We start from the raw sequence: 12389 nt of genomic DNA on the forward strand, positions 1-12389 counted from the left end.
TCAACTTGGTGGTACCTTTCTCTTTAGTTTAAATTCTGTTGAATGGAGTGAATTTGGCCCATCGTGTTTCATTGTGATCAGATAGTACTTGTTCTTTTAGCAGGATATTTATTACTCTGCAGTCCGTCGTTCACATTATAAACTAAGACAAGTTGTCATTTTATCTCTTGCTGTTCATCACAATTCATTGCATTCCTTCCTGAGACCCATCCCCTTTCCCTGATCATCAGCTGTTTTATAGCTAATGACAGCATCTTTGCCTTACGTAGACCTTTGTCAATGCACCTTCCAAGAAGATTGTTATACGCGGACGAGCATATGTATGAAAAGTACGAATGTTCTTGAGGGTATCTGAGATAATTTTCCCTCTGACAAACAACAGGGGGGCAAAGCTGTGAATGAGAAGGAAAACGACAATTAGGGCTGGCATAAGATATTTAAGGAGTGCAACTTATAAACCAATCTACTTTCCAAATAAAATTAATGGAACAGCAGGAATGAAGAAAAACATGAAAAGACCATTTTTCAAAAACGTAAATAAATGCAGAAAGCTCAGGTCCCGTTGCATGGGGATGATATAAAGAGCAGCATACGGTGACAGAAAAGATATAAAGAATAATAAATTGTTAATATTTCGCGAACTTGAAATTAATAGAAAAATCACCATGTAAACTGTTACAATGACATGTAAGTAGCAGAATTGATAAGGGAGAAACAGTGGAAGTGCTGTATTAGGAATATTATCAGGCTCTTGTTTAATTCCCAACGAAGAGGTTAGTGTGTAATATTAAAGCACACGCCAAAGGGGGTAATATGTTGGCCTGGATTATGAATTGGTGAGCGGACAGAAAATGGAGTATAGGAAGACACAGGTAAGTTTCGGAGGGGGAGGCAGTAACTAGTGGCATACCATGGCGATCAGTGTTTTGGTCCTAGCTATTCACAATATATATCAATGGTTTGGATGAGGGAAACAAACGTAATATTTCCAAGTTTCCTGACGAGACGATACTTTGTAAGAATATGGGGTGTAAAGAGGGCGCTCAGAGGTTTCAAGTTGATGTAGGTAAGTCAAGTGTGTGAGAAACTCGTGGAATATGCAAAATAACGTGGTAGGTGTGAGTTATCAACTGTGGCAGGGAAGCAGAAATGTAGAGAGTTTTAAAGGTGATGAGAGATTGGGAATTGTTGATTTTTAAAAGGACATATAAGCCCTGATACACCAGCTAATGTAAACAAGCAAGCAGGTGCAGGAAGCAATTGAGAAGGCAAATGACATTTTGGCTTCATTGCGAGAGGGTTTGAGCAGAGGAGCAAAGACGTTTTAAGCAGTATTGCAGGCCCTTGGTGAGTCAACACTTGGTGTCTTTTTGTATTTCTCGTCTACGCCCCTAAGGAATGAAGTATTTCCAGAGAGGGAGAGCAACGGAGGTTCATTAGAAGGATTCATCTGATATCAGGATTGTCGGATAAGGTGGAATTAGGCAGCTGACGCTTGTATTTATTGGTGATTAGGTAGATGAGAGGGGATAACATTGGAATGTATAACATTCTGACAGGCAGGGACTGACTTGATGCTGTGATTGTATTTGCTCCGGCTGAGTGGTGGAGAAAGAGGGTTAACAGCCTCTGGACACGTGATAGAAATATTACGACTGAGATGAGGTGAAAATCCTTCACTCAGAGTGTGCGGACATGTAGAATTCTCGACCACAGGGGGCTATGTCAGTCAGGTCACTAAATATATTTAAGAGGGAAGTATATTTCTGGACCTAACGGTGAGAAGGGGCATGTGGAGAGCGCGAGAGCACAGTTTTAAGCCAGAGAAGCAGCGATGATGCTATTGAATGACGGAGCAGGTTCGAAGAGACAAATGAACTAATTCCCTTCTGATATTCCGCTTTTCTAGGAAATGAATAGCCAGACGCAATGTGAGGCAAGATAGATCTGATAATGTCTCCATTGTCAACAGAAATAAGGAGGTGGCAGGCATGCTGAGTACTTACATTCCTTCAGTATTCGCAGTGAAGGGAGAGCTCAACTTGCCAGGAGTCCCAAAGAAATTATTATTGAAACAGGAACAAAGGCTCAACAAAGTACACTTAAGCAGGTTGAAATTAATGGAGAAATAAACAATAGCAACATTTGATTGCAGGGTTTTAAAGGATGTTGTCAGGCGCGTTGCACATGACTCTGATAAAATAAAAACTTGCACAGTTTGCTACAGTTGGATACCACTCTTTGTTTTCGAAAATGTTGCCTGTCACTCCGCCATTTAAGAAAGGTGTCAGAAGGAAACCACGGAATTATTGAACGCTTAGACTATGCTTTGTTGTAAAGCAAATAAGAAAGGTCACTATGATGAATATAGTGTGTGAACGCCTTGAGATTCGTCAGCCCATCAGCGTATGCCAACACTGGGTTTTAAAGAGTAGGTCGTGCCTGAGGAATTCATTGAATTTATTGAAGGATTTACTCAATTAATTGACTGTGCAATGTCTATGGGTTTTACGTGTACCAACATCCAGGGTATTTCTGATAAATTCCTGCCTAAGAGACTATTAGCTAAATGACACAAAAATGGAATTGGAGGCAAACTATTCCCTTGGTCACGGCTCATTTGGGATAAACCAGATGCTAGGAGCAAACGGCAATTAATACGATTGGCAGGCTTTGACTACCGGAGCAAAGAGGGATTTCAACTATTCACTCGAGATACCAATAATTTAGGTGGCGATTAGAAAACCACGAATGTAAAATTGCCAATGGCATAATTTTTTCCTAACTTCAAACATTTTAGATAGCAGCATCGCATTTCAAAGAGATTTTGTCAGCTGAATTGAATGGTCAAAACTGTGACAAGCGGATTACAATGTAAGCAATTGTGAGTTCTGAAACATAATCGTGCCGAGAATTCCAATGATCCACAACCAGCTCAATACAGAAATTGTAACTCATCTCACCCCAGAAAGATTGACCCCTTTTTCAGTGACTGTTCCCATGTGCTCTAGTTTCCCACCCAGGGGAAGAAACTGTAATTTCCTATTCTCGCTAATCCCAGTCAAAATGGTGCACTTTTAAATGAGATCACCCCACACTCTTATACACTGCAGAGAGGCCCAATTGAGACAACTTTTCATCATTGGGCAACACTTTCATCACAGCAGCCAATCCAGTGAATATTTTATTTCCCACTTCCTGGGCAATTTCGCTTCTACTTACATAAGGAGACCAACATTACACACACAGCTCCAGACCTGGTCTGATCAAAGCCCTGTAAATTTGTGGATGTGTTACCTTATTCTTGTCCAAGAATGTCCTTTCAGTGTACACCAGCATTGAGCTGGCCTACCCAGTGGCCTTCTTTAGCCCCATGCAAACTTCCTGCTTTCCTTGTTCCAGTATGAGTCAAACCAAGTCCCTGTGAAGATCCATATTCAGGCGTTTCAAAACCTGAAAAATCTCCCGTTTCCTATATTTTCTAACAATCTGTATCAATTCCTTCCTTTCAATATCTTGTTCCCGCTTATTTAACACGTGTCTACCTCTTTGCAGCCAATTTGTGCCCTCCTTACAGTTTACAATTCTCACCCTGTTTTGTCTGTTATCCATAGTGAATGTATTAACCTCCATCAATTCATCGTTAATAAAGGTTGTGCTTAGCAGAGTCACCAGCAGTAATCCCTGCTGCGCTTTAAGAGTTCCAGCCAGAGAAGTTGAAAATTCCCCACCTGTTTCACCTCCCTGCCGCTCCCCTGTTACCAATACTCCATCAATAATATCCTGACCGTGTAAAGGCTGACCTTGCGCTTTAAGCTTTAGCGTGGCACGACACAGTCCAGGGAGTTTCATTTAGAGAGATGAATGCTGTGAAAAGTTAGCTAAAATGGCAGAGAAGCTCAACAGGGCGAAACGTGTTGCAGACATGTGGTCATATGAACTTCAGTTATAGGTGCTGGGGAAGGCTACTTGTTCCTTGCAGCTTATTTTCCCACGTAATTTAAACATTCCTGTGTTTTTCTTTTTGCCTCAGCCTCACTTTTCATAAATTCCCCACATTTTTAATGTCCATTGTGCCCAAAACACCAGTGAATTTATATTTTGTACATGTTCAATGGCCGATCATCTGCAACTCTCTACGGTGGAGGATTTCAAATATTCATTTGATTGAAGAAATTTGATTGAAGAAATTTCCTCGCATAGTACAACTAAGGTATCGATTATGTAACCATCCGGCACATGTCAGCAAGCAGACATGTTAGTGCCAAATGAAATGTTACAAAATGAAATTAGGAATGTTTTGTTAGCAGGAGAGCCAGGTCTGCAGCAGAGGTTAAACACAAAAGTAAACCATCCTCTGGATGAGTCGCCAAATCCTATAGGAGGCAATGTCACTGTGGCAGTCCAGAGAAGCTGATTTCTAAAAAAAATGTTTCCTGGAAGCTGATGATCGCAGATTCAATATGTTTAGGCCGTTTGCTGGACAACATTGAACGTTTTTATCTAAGGACTTAATAATGCAGAAACAATCCTGACTTAAAAGAGAGACAGACAGAGAGAGAGAGAGAGAGAGAGAGAGAGAGAGAGATAGAGCGACGGAGAGAAAGATAAAGAGAGACACCGAATATCTTTGTTCTTGTCTCTTAAGTTTATTCTTTCTGATGAATTTTTATTGTCACTCTCAACATTCTGATTTGTATTTATTTATGTTTGGTTGGATATTGTGAGATTTTTTTGATTTATTCCTTCCTGAATTACTGCCGTGGCATATGCCATTCTTTTTACAAAATCTTCCTAACCTCTTGATCTGCATTTCGTCCTCCTGTTCATTTTCGCCCTTGTACTTAGTGAATGATGCTTGCTGTCAATTATATAGTCCCTCTGATTCATTTATTCATCCTATTGTTTTATGATTAAGTACTTGCTTTCTCTTTTATTGGGAGATAGTTGGCCCGACGTCTTTCTCCCTCCCTCTCTCTCTTTCTTTCCCTCTGTATCTCACTCTCTCTCTCTCTCTCTCTTTCTCTCTCTCCCTCCCTCCCTCTCTCTCAATCTCTCCCTCCCTCTCTCTCAAAATATCAGCCTGTCTGTCTGTCTCTCCCTCTCTCTCTTTATCTATCTGTCTGTCGTTCTGTCTGTCTGTCTCTCTCTCGCTGCCCCTGTTTCGCCGGGTCGACTTTCTAACATACGATTAATTTTGTCGCATTGAATTCCACACAAGCAAAGAAAACACAATGAAAACATTTAACGCGACGACCTCAGCTTTTCTATCGCCGGCAAGATAACTTCCTGTCATTTCTTTCGAGGAAAGATTCCTTTTGCTTTTAACCTGTGGCGTAGATCTGCCTGAGCATCTCACCCACTTCCGGTCCTGATCTCGTTATGTTATATTTCATCTTACAAGGATAGGAATCTGCTCGCCTGTGTATACATGTTTTTAGGGTAACCTAAACCTTGGAGGAAAGGAACAAGTTTCAGTCATTTATGAATACATTTCCGATATGTATTTGACACTTAAAGCGTTGTGAATCTTTGGACTTTTCTGCCACAGAAAGCAGCAGATTTCTCGGTCATTGAGTGTAAACAGGGCCTGGTTTAATCCAACTTTTGGATGTGATTGGGGTGAAAGGCTTCATGGAAAGTGTCAGCGTTTGGAAATAAGTAAATGATTAGATACAAATAATTGAAAGGGGCTGCATGCTGAGGTGATCAAATAAGTTCCTGATGCGGTAAAGTTATGCACTGGTGATAAGATGCTTCAATGTGTTTCGCTCTATTCATCCTCTGTGTTTTGTACCCTTATTTTTCACAGCCCGTCTCTGTAACTAAAGTGATTACGTCCGTTTCCATTTTTTTTTCAACTCTAAAATAATTGGCATGTGATTGATTCCTAGTTGAATACGTATTTCCATGTTGGAGACAGGCCGCTCGACCAAGATCAGAGGCAGTTTAAATAATGTGAAATACATTCTGCAGCACAACTAATCTTGGAGCAAATTTAAAGTGAGGAATTGAACGGGTACTAACGGGCGCAATGCTGATCCCATAGATGGGAAATCCACCATCGCAGTGGTCATAAATCAAGACTTTGAAAAATCACAGAAACAGGTATAATAAATCCTTTTAGCGTGGGATAGGGGCACCACCAATCAGAATATAATTAGATATTTTTGGTAAACGTTGTTAAATAGGTAAGGGGAAAAAAAACTTCCAAAATAAAACTAGGCAGTAAGGAGCTGATATTGTGGCAAGGAAAATGCAAATTTGTGCTTATAAACCAGAGTCGATTATTAATTATATAAAGAGAGAATAACGGCGCGAAATATATATTTATACGGAATGAATAGGCATCTGGAATAGTATGTTCCATTAAAACAACCAAAAAATAGCTTTTAATCAACGTTCCTGGGTGAATAAATGGATGGGATCAAGAAATAGAAATTTAAGTGAATCACATGCAATAAACAGAATGAGAATAAAGGAGAAGACGATGAAAAGAATGCACAGCGTTAGGGATGAATTCGAAAGACGGAAGGCAAATAAAAGCTTCGAAATTAAATGATGAATTGATAAATGAAAGAAGTAATATAATATCTTAAAGTCAAAATTAGCAAAGGGTAAATCAGTGTGTGAACCGAGATAAATAGGATGCATTCGGTGAATATCAGCTCGAAAGCAATGACATAGTCTCTCTCTCTCTCTCTCTCTATTCTCGCTCTCTCTAGATCTCTCTCTCTCTCTCTCTCTCTCTCTCTCTCTCTCCGTCTCCCTCTACCCCTCCATTCTGGTAAGTTTTTTTAAAGGTATAACTTCATGACAGCTGAGTTGGTAGATTTCTCATCCACGGACTAAGCATTGCGTCCTGTCCTACACAGTAAATACCTCACCGCATTTCCCCTTTTCCCTGCCCGCCTTTCACAGATCCATTGTGTAGTTGCAATCTCCTGCTGTACTCATCGCATAATCTTTACTCAGCTCATAACTTATCTCCCGGAATTTCCTCGGTGCCCCTTCCACTATTTGGTGGTCTCTTGACCTGCCCTGCCCCTGATATTTAAACTTGCCCTGACACACCCTTCCCCTACACATCTGTCCTCGAAGATAGTAATATGGTTAGTAGTTCAGCAGCAATTGCTTACAACATATTCAAATAATTAAGGTACTTTTGCACGTTGACGAGACAGCGTCAGTTGCATGGTCAAACTGCCAGGGATAAGGAGAATAATAAAAAAAATACAGCGTCCAGGTAAATTAATGAGCAAAGTACATCACATGCACATGGACACCAGAAACCGAAACAACAGTAGCCATTCAGCCCTTATTGTCCATTGCCATTTAAGAAGACAATTCCGGATCTATTACTAAGCTTTAACCTCCTTCAGTGTCAATTTTGTTTCAAAGCGTGCATTTTCCCCAAGGCATTCTGGTACAATACCCCTGTTCTTGTTCTTGTTTTATTCCCCAGAACATTCAATATTCTGATGCCAATTGTTCAAGTTGTAAAAAATGTTCACACTGGTTTCCTCGCGGTTTGCAGGCTATTATACAGAGTGATCCTTCAAAAATTCTTATTTTTGTTCCCCCACTATCAGATTTTGGCCTATTCATTACGCCGAAAAGAATCACCGAGAAGTGTGTGATGAAGATGGAATATACTTCAATGCAATATGACATGTGAGAAAATATATTTAGTAATAGTCATGGGTGACAAATGGAAATAAGCATCCAGCAGAGATTGGAACCACAAAAACAGAGTGAGGGAAATAGTCAGGGAGAGTTACACGCTGCTGGATGGTTTATTACCACATCGAGTAAAAATGATTTTGCTTAAAAAGACCACCGTTCAAACGCAATGACATTCCCGTCCTACCGAGTGAAATTGTTCCTCTCGTCCTGAACATATTGTTCACTCACTGAAAGGTTTGGTCACCCCTATCCCTTTACTCAGCCACTGAAACTCCTCCCCTCCGCGGTTCCTGCCTCCCGATTCAATGAAAACCTGTCGCTCTCTAAACCCTGCCTCCACACCCACTGAAACTCTTCCCCTCCCCTGCCCCCTCCTCCAAACCCACTGAATAATTCCACCTACCGTAAGCCCCTCTGGCCACGGAATGCAACTCAGCACCTCGCTGAACTTATTCCACAACTCCTGAGATGCTCCTTCCCCTCAGCGACTTCCCAAAAATCTCTTACTCATCCCTTGATTTTATTATTCCCAGCACCTAAGCAGCTGTCCCAATCTTTCAACAACTTGCAAATTCTGTGTACCCTGTCATGATCTCTAGGCCCCTTACCCAGCAACTTGATAGATTCACTCTGCTCCTGGCACCCTTTCCCAGCCACTGCGCTGTATTTAATGAAGACGAGGGAGGTCTGAGCTGATACACGGAGAGCAGGTGCGAGCCCTGCGTCACCGCCTTGAGTGAAGTCCCACTGAATTTAGGGCCACTCAGGCACTTAACTTAATTATGTCGGGGTTTCCCCGTGTTCAGGGATTTCAGCGGTGGAAACCAAGCCTACCAAGAGCTGCCGGCCAATCAGTTACTGGCAGCTCCTGGACGGCAGAACCACTACGGATACCACAACCAGCTTCGTCCTCTGGTCATCGCTAAATCCCAGGCCAGAGGTGACTGATGGTGGGATAGAAAATGAATTTATCACTCCCATGTATAACGTTGACACGTACAGAATTAATCCCGAACATACAAATCCACCACTGACAAGTATAGATTGAATCTCAAACATTCACACAACACAAGAGACTGACAAATACATATAATCCCATAAGTGACAACCAAATCGTGGAACTAGGATACATCAGAGAGATATATAATCAATATCAAACACCAGGCAAAGAATGAAAATCCAATACACAATGAAATATAGATAACGATTCTGATATCCAAATGCTATCTTAGTGAAACGACTATCAATATGATGCACGGTTCCAGGGAATTTTTGCTGCAGACTGAAAACGAGGCTCGCACGCAAAACCACTGACATTCAGAATCAGAATGACGCCCCACACCCTTATCCAGTTGTAAGGAATGATAAAGATCTAATCACACATTGACATTTACACAAAAAACTAGACATGGTTCCAGGAACTGATTGAGATTGGATATAACACTCGCTTACGGCAACAAGATAGTGACCGATGCGGAATGAATGAGACACCCGCTTGCAGTACCGGAGAATGGCAGATAGCGAATGAAACCAAGACATGCTTACAGTAACAGAAACTGACTGATAGAGAAAAATACTTCCACAACTGCAGTGCAAACGGCAGCTTCACAATGCGGACAAAATTGTTAACAATATCGGGAAATGACCGACAGAAATACAATAGAACACATATACACTGCTCCCGAGAGTAACAAATACTGAATAACCAAACACTCACCTATAATTCCGCTGATAACCAATCCAAACTCACCATCTTGCAATACGGGTAAAATAGGCTGCTTTCGCAGTTCAATCTGCGTCATCACGTAGAAAGATCTAAATTCACGGCCCCGACTTCGCCCACTAAATACAAGAGCCTGTTCAGCAGGTTTTAGGAATTCGCAAATTGAAATACTGATAGTCTACCCACTCAATTATTATAGTGACATGCCCCTTGCCGTGTAAATTACTGATAGTCTTATCACTCGATTACTACAGTGACAGGCCCCTGGTCCTGTAAAATACTGACAGTCTCCCCTCTCAAATACTATAGTGACAGGCCCCTGGTCCTGTAAAATACTGACAGTCTACCCACTCAATTACTACAGTGACAGGCCCCTGGTCCTGTAAAATACTGACAGTCTACCCACTCAATTATAATAGTGACAGGTCCCTGGCCCTGTAAAATACTGACAGTCTACCCACTCAATTACTACAGAAACAGGCCCCTGGTCCTGTAAAATACTGACAGTCTACCCACTCAAATACTATAGTGACAGGTCCCTGGTCCTGTAAAATACTGACAGTCTACCCACTCAATTACTAAAGTGACAGGCCCCTGGTCCTGTTAAATACTGACAGTCTACCCACTCAGTTACTATAGTGACAGGCCCTGGCCCTTTTAAAATATTGGCAGTCTAACGACTCAATTACTACAGTGACAGGTCCCTGGCCCTGTAAAATACTGACAGTCAAACCAATCAATTCCTATAGTGACAGTTCCCTGGCCCTGTAAAATACTGACATTCTACCCACACAATTACTACAGTGACAGGCCCGTGGTCCTGTAAAATACTGACAGTCTACCCACTCAATTACTATAGTGACAGGCCCCTGGCCCTGTTAAATACTGACTGTCTACCGACTCAATTACTAAAGTGACAGGCCCCTGACCCTGTTACATACTGACAGTCTATCCACTCAATTACTATAGTGAAAGGCCCTAGCCCTGTAAAATATTGGCAGTCTAACCACTCAATTACTACAGTGACAGGCCCCTGGTCCTGTAAAATACTGACAGTCTACCCACTCAATTACTACAGTGACAGGCCCTGGCCCTGTAAAATCCTGACAGCCTACCCACTCAATTACTATAGGGACAGGCCCCTGGCCCTGTAAAATACTGACAGCCTACCCACTCAATTACTACAGTGACAGGCCCCTGGTCCTGTAAAATGCTGACAGCCTACCCACTCAATTACTACAGTGACAGGTCCCTGGTCCTGTAAAATACTGACAGCCTACCCACTCAATTACTATAGTGACAGGTCCCTGGCCCTGTAAAATCCTGACAGCCTACCCACTCAATTACTATATAGAAAGGCCCCTGGCCCTGTAAAATCCTGACAGCCTACCCACACAATTACTACAGTGACAGGTCCCTTGTCCATTAAAATACTGACAGTCTACACACTCAATTACTATATAGAAAGGCCCATGGCCCTGTAAAATACTGACAGTCTACCCACACAATTTCTATATAGAAAGGCCCCTGGTACTGTAAAATACTGGAAATCCACCCACTGAATTATTATATTCAAAGGCCACCGGTTCTGTAAAATACTGACAGTCTACCCATTTAATTAATATATGGACAGACCCCTGTCCCTGTAAAATACTGACAGTTTGCCACTCAATTATTACATTAACAGCTCCCTGGCCCTGTAAATTACTGAGAGTCTCAACAATCTATTCGTACAGAATTATGTCCCAGGTACTATAAATATTTTGACAATTCCCCTATGCTACTTTTTTTAAAAAAATTGTTCATGGGATATGGGCGTTCTTGGCTGTGCCAGCATTTATTGCCCATCCCTAATTTCCCTCATACAGATGGTATTTAAGAGTCAGCCACATTTCTGTTGGCCTGGATTCAAATATAGTCCGGATGAAGAAAGAACAGCAGGGCCTTCATTAAAGGACATTAGCTAAGCAGATGTTTTTTTTCCAACAATTGGCATTGGTTTGATGTTCATCATTAGAGATTTTAACTCTGCTTATTTTTTTAATTGACGATTTTAATTGAATTTGAATTTTGCCACACACCGTGGTGAGATTCGAACCCGGATCCCCAAAGAATTATTTTGTGTCTCTGGATTAATCACCCTAGCCCAGTGACAGACCCCCGGCTCTGTCAACATGCTGCCAGTCTATGCATTCTATTGCTATAGTGACAGCCCCCAGGCCAAGTCAACATTCTGACAGTCTCCCCACTCCATTACTATAGTAACAGGCCCCCAGCTCTGTTAACATATCGACAGTCTCCCCACGATATTACAATTGTTATAGGCGCCCAGCCCTTCAGACGTAGAGCAAGTAACCACAAATTGTTACTATAGTGTACAGGCCCAGGGTTCTTTATGCATTCTGACATTTTACCCACTCTATTGCTATATTGACAGAATGACAGAACCCCCAGCTCTGTAACCATATCGACAGCCTATGACAATCTGTGTCTATTGTGATAGGCCCCCAGCTCTGTCATAATGCTGAAGTCTACTCACTCTATTACTATATTGATAGAACACCCCACTCTGTAAACATGCTGACAGCCTGCACACTCACCAACTACAGTGACAGGCCCCCGGTTCTGTAATAATACTGACTGTCCACCCATTCTATTACAATATAGGTAGAACCCCCTACTCTGCAAACATGTTGACAGCCTGCACATTCAGTTACTATAGTGACAGGCCCCCGGCTCTGAAATTATAAAGACAGTCTACCCACTCTATTACTTTAATCACAGAACCCCCCGCTCTGTAATCATACTAACAGTCTACCCAATCTATTACTATAGAGACAGAACCCCCAGCTCTCTAAACATAATGACAGCCTACCCAGTCTAGCATTGTAGTTACAGGCCACCGGCTCTGTAATCATGCTGACAGACTATTAACTCTATTACACTAGTGACAGAGTCCCGACCTCTGTAAACATACAGA

The sequence above is a fragment of the Cetorhinus maximus genome, unplaced genomic scaffold (genome assembly GCF_964194155.1).
Source record: "Cetorhinus maximus unplaced genomic scaffold, sCetMax3.hap1.1 HAP1_SCAFFOLD_191, whole genome shotgun sequence".
Lineage (NCBI taxonomy): Eukaryota > Metazoa > Chordata > Chondrichthyes > Lamniformes > Cetorhinidae > Cetorhinus > Cetorhinus maximus.